We start from the raw sequence: 10,931 nt of genomic DNA, 5'->3' as shown, positions 1-10,931 counted from the left end.
TAACTCACCCTGCTAGTCTGGTGATCAAAAGTGGAATTTCCCATTATTTTTTATTGTTATTCACCTTGATTTTTTTTTCCTTTTGAAATAATTTTCAAGGGTTAGTAAGATGCCTCAGTGGGTAAAGGTATTCCCTCCAAGCCTGGAAGGCACCTTTATCTCTGTGTGACTTTATGGAGTAGTTTGCACTGTCTTAGAGATGTGTCTTCATTTTTGGAATTGCATATTTGAAAGCCAAAATAATACCTGCTGTTTGAATAAAATGCTGGTTTGTCTCAGAAGCTCACCATATTCTACAAATAATAGATTGCTTAAAGTGTGGCTAACAATATTGCAATCATCCACAAAAACAAAAATATCAATGTACTCAGATTACTGAGATTTTTCTTTGTGCTTGACTTTATACCATTTTTTGGGGTTTTATTTATAGTTCAAGATAACATAATGAAGTGTGTGTGTGTGTGTGTGTGTGTGTGTACTGTTCTGAGACCAAGATGAGCATTTTCTTAACAATTTGTTCTCTTTCATGAATCAGAAAGTGAGAAATCTAGGATGAACACTCAGCTTCACATGACCTGTAAAATTTTGCAAAACTTAAAGCAAATGGCTTATAATTTCAGCTCTCTCAACCATTCTTTTAGTGCCTTATAATAAAATAAGAACTTCAATACCAGATCCTACGGCATGAATGAATTTCTACTGAAAATAGAGTTATATTTTCAGAATATTAAAATAATTTGGGCAAATTTTATTATTTTCCATTTAGTTTCTATTAATACTTAGTGCATACTTTTGCTACATTAGTGTACTGAGCCAACAGTCCTCGGTCACTATAACAACATCCCTAGTCCACTGTACAAACATCCCTGGTTTACTGTCCATTGTCCCAATTTCCTCATCCACTGTTCCAAATGCCCTCATCCTCTGTCATAGTCCACCATCCTTACAGCCTTAATCCACTGTACAAACATCTTTAATCCACAGTATTAACAGCCCTACTCCACTGTACCAGCAGCGGTAGTCCACTGTACCAACATACTAGTGGTCAACTGAGGTGGGGAAGGGAAAATGTGCATGAAAACTATTACACAACACTACTCAAAAAACCCAGTTGAATGACTATAGGGCAGGGAACTCATAGGTCATTCAGAATTTTTTAAAAAGTTGTTGTTGAGAGGTGTGGTGGCACATGTCTTTAGTTCCAGCAGTAAGGAGGCAGAGGCAGGTGGATCTCTGAGTTCAAGGCTAGCCTGGTCTACACAGTGAGTTTGAGGCCAGCTGGGACTACAGGGAAAACCTCTCAACATTTCCTGTATCAGTAACATAAACCAGGGGTTTTAATTCTGTATAAGTTTTATTCTTAAAGGCTTCCTTCCTATTGAGAAAGTTGAGTGAAAAGCTCAAAGAAATTGCTTCAGATATCCAGCATCAATGTACTACCTGGCAGGTGGTACTTATTCAACTTTCTAATGCCTAATGTCTAATTGCATGGGGAAAGAAAATTTCAGACTGCTCACTTGAGGATATAAGACAATAATCAGGTGTTTTAAGAACCTTTTGATTTTTCCCCCTTCCGTTTAGATTGTTCTTCCTTCACCCACATATGATCAAGAAGTCAATAGTTTGATCTAATAAAAAATATATATACAGTGTGCCCAGGTGTGGTTCAAAGTGTTACTTCATCTCTCTTTGCTTAAATGGGCCAGAATTTAATATTCAAAAGTTCAGAATCATTCCTTGTCATTCAAATGTGGCAAAGAAGAAAGTTTGAGGAGAGAAGGAAAAAGTCAGTGAAAAATTTGTTACAGGAAATTGTGCTGCTCATAAACAATGTCAAAGGCAACAAAAATAGGTATTTTAATGGAAACACCTCAGCTACAAGGAGACCAGAACACACTGGATGCTTATTGTGGCTTCATGGTGACAGCTGCAATGAAATTACTCTCCCAGGAATTAGTTGACACCAAAACAATAAAGTTAGTAGCACATGGGATATTTATAAAAATAAATAAATAAAAATAGTGGAACAAAGAGATGTGTGAATGTTGACATCATTGGATAAGAGAGCCCAATGCAGAGGGCAAACAAAGGAGACAATGACACCCCAAAATGCTTTCAGGCAATACTTAGTGAAGACTGAGCTGTCAGGAACAACGACTATAACTACATCCTGAAACAAGTCTGAGAACAAGAATAGTGACATTTGTGGCCTGTGATATCAGATGGGCAAAGACTTAAGAAACCAAATAAATTAAATCATAAGACACAAAATTTAAGGTAGTATAAGGTAGAGATCCTCTCTGGACACCTGTCTAGAAAGTTTGCCAATCTTATCAGGGAAGAATTAGTGATTTGAACTCATTATAATCTGTCTATGTTAATTCAGTGTCCGTATGTTTTTAATTTACAAAAATTCAATTAAATAACATATAGGATTTAGAGTGGTGTTATACACCTGAAAACCCACTTGGAAAACTGAAGTAGGAGAATAAGGTGTTCCAGGCCTCCTGAGCAATTTAGCAGAGACCCTTTCTCAGACCATACTTAAAATGAGTGTGGCTGTAGCTCAGGGGTGAGATACTTGGCTTGAATTCACAATGACCTAGGTTCAAGTCTCAGGACATAAAAACAAACACAAAAAACAACAAAACAAAACAACAACAACAACAAAAGAGTATTTTCTTTCATATAGTTAATTCTGAATTTTAATGCTTGTAACTTAAAGTCAGTGTATCCTTATAACTGAGACATATCTAAAATAAACTCAGCATGTAACTCTGGGATCACTATGTCAGAGGCTAGGCCAGAACTATTTTTATAGAAATTCTGAGTCATTCCACTAAGTAGGCCCATATTTAACCAAAGGTAATCAGAACTAGCTCAGCTTGATTATCATTAAATAACTGGCCCCTCTGTGTGACTGTGAAAAGGAAAGAGAGATTATCTTCTATTTTGTTGAGCCCCTTCTAGAATATAATATAACTTTCCCACCTAAGCTATTTGATTGATTTTACACCTCATTCCGAAGAAAGCATAAATTATTCAAAGCATACCTTGAGAGAATGTCAAAGAAGAAAGGAAAGGCCATGCATTACATATGGAAAAGAACCAAGAGAGGCTGTTAACTATGTTTTCCATTATTTGGAGAATGATATTTTCCCTATTGTCCTAGTGTACTTGGGTTGACATAAGAAAGGATTATGGACAGGTACTGAAAAGTCAGTTCTTTCTTCACAATACCGACACTGAGATGTTCAAGATGAAAGTGTGGGTTCTTAGCCAAGGTCACTTCCTGGTTGTAGAAGGTCACCCACCATCTTGCTGCGAATGCCCATTGTCTGTCCTCAGTGTATGACTGTGGTTAGTCTGTTGTTTTGCACTCTGTTGCTTTCTCTCCTTAAAGACATTGACAGGATCATGAGGGAAAGCTCTCATTACTCTATTAATTGTTTTCCCAGAATACCACTTGCAAATACCACCACATTGAGGACTTCAACATGTAAACTCTGGGGGCATATTACTCTTTCCCAATTTTTTTTAACACTTTGCTTTCACAGGTTTTTTCTTGTACAGGGCTCTTCGAACATGCCAACATTTTGAATAAAGAAATAAGGAGATGGGGCTGGAGAGGTGACTCAGCGGTTAAGAGCACTGTTTGCTCTTACAGAGGACCTGGTTTCATTCCCAGCACCCACATGGTGGCTAACAAGATCCAGGGGATCCAACACCCTCCTCTGACATCCGTGGGCACTGCACAACACTGGTTCACCTACCTACATGTGATCAATACCCATACATATTAAATAAAAATAAATATTTTTTTAAAAATATAGCAAGATAGCTGGGCGTGGTGGCACATGCCTTTAGTCCCAGCACTCAGGAGGCAGAAGCAGGCAGATGGCTGTGAGTTCAAGGCCAGTCTGGTCTACATAGTGAGTTCAGGTCAGCTGAGACTACAGGGAGACCCTGTCTCAAAAGGATAAAAAAAAAAAAAGTACATATATATATATATGGAGATACACTTTTATCTTTATTTTAAATTTTAATTACAATTTTATAATTGCATTCTTTCTCTCATTCTTTCTATTTTCCATCATAATTTTTTAAGGAGGTTTAACATAATGACTTACAGAAACCTGTCTCAATTTCCTTAAGGGAAAACCCTCTTAGACTGAAGACAGAGTAAGGTTCTTTGCTAACAAAGCTGTGAAAAAAGCATTCTGTTAGACGAAAAGGTGGCAGGGGTCGGTATTGCTGTCAAACAGAAACAAAGAGGATTCTGGCAAAGGGAGAGTTTAATGGGTTGGTAGGGCTGGGCTTCAACTTGGGTGTGAGGAAGAGCCAGCAATCTAATGGCTACAGGGAGTAGCTTATGAAGGGACGGAATTCGGAAAAACAGAATATTTTTCTGCTGTTTGGGGCTGTTTTGGGGCTGTTCAGGAGGGGCATGGGGTCTGCACCTGGTGAAACTTACCAAGGAAAATATCTACTGTAAAACATGTTTTCTACAAATACAGGGTCCCAGGAAGTCATTGAAGCTAAGGGCTTGGGAAACCTGTTTGTCAGCCTGTGGAGCGTGCTCTGGTGATCACAGTGCATCAGGTCACCAATTCCCAGAGTGGTTTTTGTCAGCTTGCTGATAGCTGGGAGTTGGCTGAGTCAGGTCCTCTTAGGGGCCTTATGGTTTCTGGGTCTGGGGTTGTCTGGACCTGAACCCTATCATTCCAGCCTTTTATGTTATAGGATTTGGGACTATGTTTTTCATCTGGGTATGTCTGGCTACTTCCTGCTAGGTAAGGTCTATGCTAAAATGGGGGAGGGGTTTTGATGAGGCTGGATCTGGAAGGTTTCCTCTCAGGCTGACATTTCCTGGTATCTGTTGGTGTTAGAGCATTACCCATCCATCATGTTTGGCAGGTTTCGGGTTTTTTTTTTTGTTTTGTTTTTTTTTTTATATATATATATATGTATCTGGCTGGGGCAAAAGTAAGCAAAAGCTGGTAATGATGGTATGTAGTCATGGAGAGTAAAGGATTGTTGGAGTGGCAGTTTGCTCAGGAGGAAAGGTCTGCCATACATAAGCTCAAAGGGCTGCCATGTCCCCTGTAGTGGGAAAAGTCTCTATCCATCCTGAGAAGGTATCAACCAAGACTAGTAGGTTCCTAAACTTTTTGAAAGCTGGCATATGAGTAAAGTCTAGTTGCCAATCAACCCCAGGGAGAGCTCCTCTATGCTGATGGGGTTTAAAAGAGGGAGATGGGCAGCCCCCACCCTGAGGGGAAACAGTGGCACAGATGGGGCAGGATTGGGTGACTTCTGTGACAAGGGGAGGGAGTTTAGGGTGAAAAATGAGGGTATCAAGAAATTTATAAAGCAGGCAAGCCCCAATATGAAAGATGCTACGTAGGTGTGTCAGAATGGACGAGACCTGGCCTCCTGGTAAGCAATGCCTATCCCCAAGAATCATCCATCCTCCTGAGGTTGGGGTAGGCCCTTTATCTGAAAGACATTTGTGCTGTTGAGGGGTGTAGGAAAGCATGAACTTAGCTCTAGTGGAGCTAAGAAAGTCAGGTTAGCAGCATGGTATTGGCATTTGCTGGCCTCCCTAACCACTTGGTCAGCCAGGTCATTGCCTCTGGGGATAGACTCAGTGAGAGGCTGGTGCCCCTACAATGGACTACAGCTGCCTTGGCAGATGCCTGCAACAATTTACGAATTAGTGGACAGTTAATAATGGGGGTCCCCTTTGTGGTAAGTAGACCTCTTTCTTTCCAGATAGAGGCATGATGGTGGAGTATATGGACGGCATATTTAGAATCTGTGAAAATATTGATGCTTTGATTTTTGGCCAATGTTAAGGCTCTGGTGAGTGCTATGAGTTCTGCCCTCTCTGAGGTGGTGCCAGGAGGTAAAGGTCCAGACTCAATAATACCTGTGAGGGAGACAATAGCATATCCTGCCCTGTGGGATCCAGTAGGTGTCAGGGTTCAGCTGCCATCCACAAACCAGGTTAGATCCTAATTGGGTAGGGGATTGAGAGAAACCAAGGGGTCCCAATAGGTGAGTTCCTAGAGGGTCCCCAGACATGAATAAGTGAGTGGTGTGGCAGAAGGGAGGAGTGAGGCAGGGTTAAGGAGAGGGCAGGAGTCTAAAGTAATTGAGGGATTTTCAAGGAAGGTGGCATGAGGGAGAGTTGGAGCTTAGGTGGAGCAAGAGTGCTGAGAGAAGTGGGTGAGAAGGTCCTTAAGATGGTGGGGAGAAAGAAAAGAAACAGGTTGACCCAGGGTGAGTTTAAGAGCTTCCTGAGCTAGGAGGGCTGCAGCTACCAGGGCACGGAGACACGGCTGCCATCCATTGACGGTGGTGTCTAGTTGTTTTGTGAGATAGGCCACGGGGGCAAAGGTGGGTCCCTTCATTTGTCCGAGGACCCTCAGAGCCAGTCCCTTATTTTCAGTTATGTATAAGAGAAATGGGGATCCTAGATCAGAGAGGGCTAAAGCTAGTTCCTCTAGGAGGGCCTTCCTGTTGGTATGAAAAGTCTCTGTGATTGGCCTCAGGGGCTCTACTGGTTTAGAAGGGTTTTAGGAAAATGGAGTCTTCCATCTACCACCACCATGGAGATCTGTGAGGGTAAACATCTTACCAGAGCAGGAAGGAAGGACGGACCATGAAATAGACTTATTAGCTCCTGTAGTCACTACCCTGGGATCCTCCATAGGGATGGTCATGGGTGAGATGGGTACTGAGGAACCAGTGCCCAATCAGTCTTTGGCCATCAGGCCCAGAAGACTGATGAACAGACTCCTGCAAAGCTGATGGGATCAGGGAGGAGACTGGCCTACCGTGACATGGCAGAGAAGGACAATCGATCCTCCAATGATCTCTCTGTGCAGATCTGAAGTAGGGTCCTGGCAGCTGACACTGTGTCGCAATGAAGCTGGAGATTATCTTCTTTAGAGGAGCCCCTTAGAGCTGTGGCCAGCAGTTGGTATTTTTGTTTAAACAGGGAAAATTTGTCCATCCTAGCCTACTCTTCCTGGTTAGTAAAGACTTTAAATGCCATTTCTAACAGATCTCCCTGAGGGGGTATTAGGGCCCCTTTCTAGTAGTCTACTTTTTCTCCTAATGTTAGGGGAAGATTGTGAGATGAAATGATGATTAAGCATAAACCTGCTATATCTAAAATTTGGATCATATCTAGTGTACTTTACCAGGGTCTCAGTAAGTCTAGCCAGAAACTGTGCTGGGTTTTCAGAGGGGTTTTGGATTATTTCCTTTAGTTTATTAAAATTGACAATTTTATGGGACGTTTTCTCTAATCCTGCAAGAAGACAAGCAATTATAAAACTATAAGCCTTTTTCCTTCTCTTCCATCCTCATAGTACCACCCTAAGTCCTGGCTGGAGACACCAAAAGTCCCAGCAGGAGAATCCTCAACAGTTACATGGAATGAAGTGGGCTGGATCTGTGGAGAAGGATTCTATTTTTTTTCCTCTATTTGGGACATATTGTTAAGAGAGAAAGGGATGTAGACTCTGACAGCTCCCTCTACCCCCACTACTGTCAGCACAGGAAAGAGTGCTGAGGGATGTGTGGGAGAGGTGTGGCCCAGTGGGTCCTGAGCAGGTCCCCAGCCCTGCTGCAACCCCAGACTCCGATGCTGCCCACTTGGGCTGCACCCCTTACCCCCTGCCTTTCCTTGTTTGCCGGTGGGTTGGGTGGGTACCCAAGACCCTGCTGGGTCGAGGCTGGTGACTATTTGAGGCATGTGAGGCATGGCAGGTGGGGCATCCCTGTTCCTTGCAGCTGCAGCTGTGGTGGCTACCACCTCTTGAGAACAGGAAGAGGAGTGGGGAAGGGCGGGCAGGGGACTCCCCTTCAGTGTGAGGGGTTCTTTCCAAGAGTACTTGGCACATCTGTCAGGAGGCACAGAGGGTCAGACACAAAGAACAAAGAAAGCTTGACTATAGGGGAGCTCCAGCCATTTGTCATTACATTGGCGGAGGTTATCTAAATCTCTTAAAATATTGAAGTCTAAGGTTCCTGACTCTGGCCACACAAAACCATTGTCTGACTTGTACTGAGGCCAGGCAGCGGTGCAGAGAAATTTGAGGCATTTAGGTCTGACAGAGAAGATTGAAGGTTGTAAAGATTTCAGAAGGCAAGCGGGGACGGGGGTGGGGTGGGGTTTGAGTCCTGCAGATTTAGAATTGAGGTTGCCCTTTTTCTTTTAATTACAGGGATGATGAAGAGAATGAGAAGGGTGCTTAGTGTGAGGAGATAAAAGAGGAAAATGAGAGCTAAAGAAGGGACATGAGAAGTCTATGGGTGTTTCCAGGGGAAGAAGAGGTTGGGTGTGAGGCTGACACAAAAAGCAAGTGCCAAAAGGAGGAGAGAGACTGAGTGGATGAGGACAAGAGAGGAAAGAGGCATGAGAGGATAGGTGTGCCAAATCGCCGGGTGGGGCCAATGTCCAGAAAGGCATCCCTCCGTGGAGTGGGTCCTGAAAATGGGAGTGTCCCAAAGTCCCTAGGGACAGCATCCCGTGACTAGAGAGGGGAAATCGTGGGATCTCCTGACATCCTGGCATGATTTAATGAGGAACGGAGATCCAATGACTGTATGGCACAGAGAAGAAGAAGGAGAGAAGGAGGGAGAGAGAGATATAAGGAAAGAGAGAGGGAGAGAGGAAGAGAGAGTGGGAGAGAGAAGGAGAGAGGAGGAGAGAGCGAGAGAGAGGGAGAGAGGGAGAAAGATGGTGAGAGAGAGGGAGAGAGGAAGAGAGGGGGCAGCATACCCAATGCCTAAATTGATGGTGAGTGCAGGAGCTGGTATCCGGCGGTTGGTCCAGCCAGAGTCCTCATGGCCATACCCCAAATAGGTTATCCAAGTCACAGCACCATATGTTAGATAAAAAGGTTAAAAGGCAGGGGTCAGGATCGCCAAGAAACAGAAACAGAGAGGACTCTGGCAAAGTGAGAGTTTAATGGGTTGGCAGGGCTGAGCCTCAACTTGGGTGTGAAGAAGAACCAGCAATCTAGTGGCTGCAGGGGGTAGCTTATAAAGGGACAGAATGTGGAAAAACAATATCCTTCTGCTGTTTGGGGCTGTTTTGGGGGCTGTTCAGGAAGGGTGTGGGGGTCTGTACCTGGTGAAACTTATGGAGGAAAGTATCTACTGTAAAACATGTTTTCTTCAGTTACAGGGTTCCAGGAACCCACTGCAGCCAAGGTCTTGGGAAACCTGTTTGTCAGCCTGTGGAGCGTGCTCTGGTGATCACAGTGCATTGGATCACCAATTCCCAGAGCAGCTTTTGTCAGCTTGCTGGTGGTGGGGAGTTGGCTGACTCAGTCCCTCTTAGGGGCCTTATGGTTTCTGGGTTTAGGGTACCCTGGATCTGAACCCTATAACATTCAATATATGAACCAGTTTTATCTCTAAAATTTCACTGTAAATCACACTGCTGTAGTCTTCTATTTGAATGGGCACAGAAAGCAGGCAGTCTCTCACACACTCCTTACAGCTAACCATTTAGACCACAATGCCCTCAACTACTTGCATTTGGTATTATCTGCTCTTAGGACTGAAGCTCCTTCATTGGACTCAGCCTGAGCAGAAGGACAGGAAGCTTGGGGGAAGCATGGGTGGGCGACAGCCCCAACAATCTCACCTCTAAGCTGCACACTAAATAATTTTTTTCAAAGTTTCTCCAGAAAAAGATCAGAATTTTCCCATTGTAGGGATGTACTTGTTAATTATCACTTAATATCCCCTTCCTGGTTCTGTTTCACTTACACCTCTCTACTTCACAAGAATACCTCAAAATACTCAATTTAATCAAAATCTAAGCTCAGCATCTAGTTCTGGGAAAATTCAGACTAAAAGTCCCGTGCTTCGTACCTAGTATTTGTGCAAATTGTATGAAAAAGAAAATACTAAGTCAATATAAGAAAACTGTTTTCTGTTAAACAGGAGAAGCAGTAGTATCTATTACCTGGTATTGTCCAGAGAGTTTTAAAACAAGTAAAAAAAATGTTCCCATTAAATTGCTTACTAAATTCTCCTGTCCACTCCTTATTTTAGTTTGGCTTAATTCATGTCATTTTAAATATTTATCCAACCAAGCGGAGTGGACAATATCCAAATGAAAGTGCACACAGATCACTTTCCACAAAGTAGTTGGAGACCAGGTGCACAGATGAACAGAATGTTTCACTACTGCCTTTCATGCTAAACAGTTGAGATTTTTACCTGAGTGGGAAAATCAAGAACTTCTGTATAATGGGCCCTCTGTCAGGATTTCTCCCTTCCTCTCCATATTGGGTGCCATGGCTTTACTTGCTATCCTCTTGTGAATGTCTCCTCAGCTTATTTCTCTGGTTTTGACTACTGTCCTTGAGTCTAGAGCTCTGTATCTTAAGAATGCTTCCTAGTATCCCACATGTTTCAAAATCTGTGCCTGGGAGATGTTAAAAGTAGGAGCTTAGGGAGCTGGAGAGATGGCTCAGCAGTTAAGAACACTAACTGTTCTTTCAGAAGACTCAGGTTCGAATCCCAGTACCCACATGGCAGCTAACAACTGTCTGTAACTCCAGTTCCAGGGGATCCAACAGCCTCTTCCGTCCTCTATGGGCATTGCATGACACAGGTGTACTTACCTACATGCAAGCATAACACTCATACACATAAAATAAAAATAATAAATAAAATATTTTTTAAAGTAAGGGCTTAGGATCAAGCACATGTGAGGGTCTAAAGGCAGCAGTTTGCTAAGTGCCTGACCTTCAGTTACTCTTTCTCCAAAATGCAATGTGTTTTGTAAGATTAATTATAAGAATAGACCTAAGACCTAAATCACTCAATGACATGTTTAATATAGAAGAATTGATAAATGTGTGATTATTATCATTATTAAAGTGTTAAAGTACAGT

Source organism: Nannospalax galili, unplaced genomic scaffold, assembly GCF_000622305.1.
Source record: "Nannospalax galili isolate Female #2095 unplaced genomic scaffold, S.galili_v1.0 scaffold522, whole genome shotgun sequence".
NCBI classification, from domain to species: domain Eukaryota; kingdom Metazoa; phylum Chordata; class Mammalia; order Rodentia; family Spalacidae; genus Nannospalax; species Nannospalax galili.
This window is presented reverse-complemented; position numbering follows the sequence as displayed.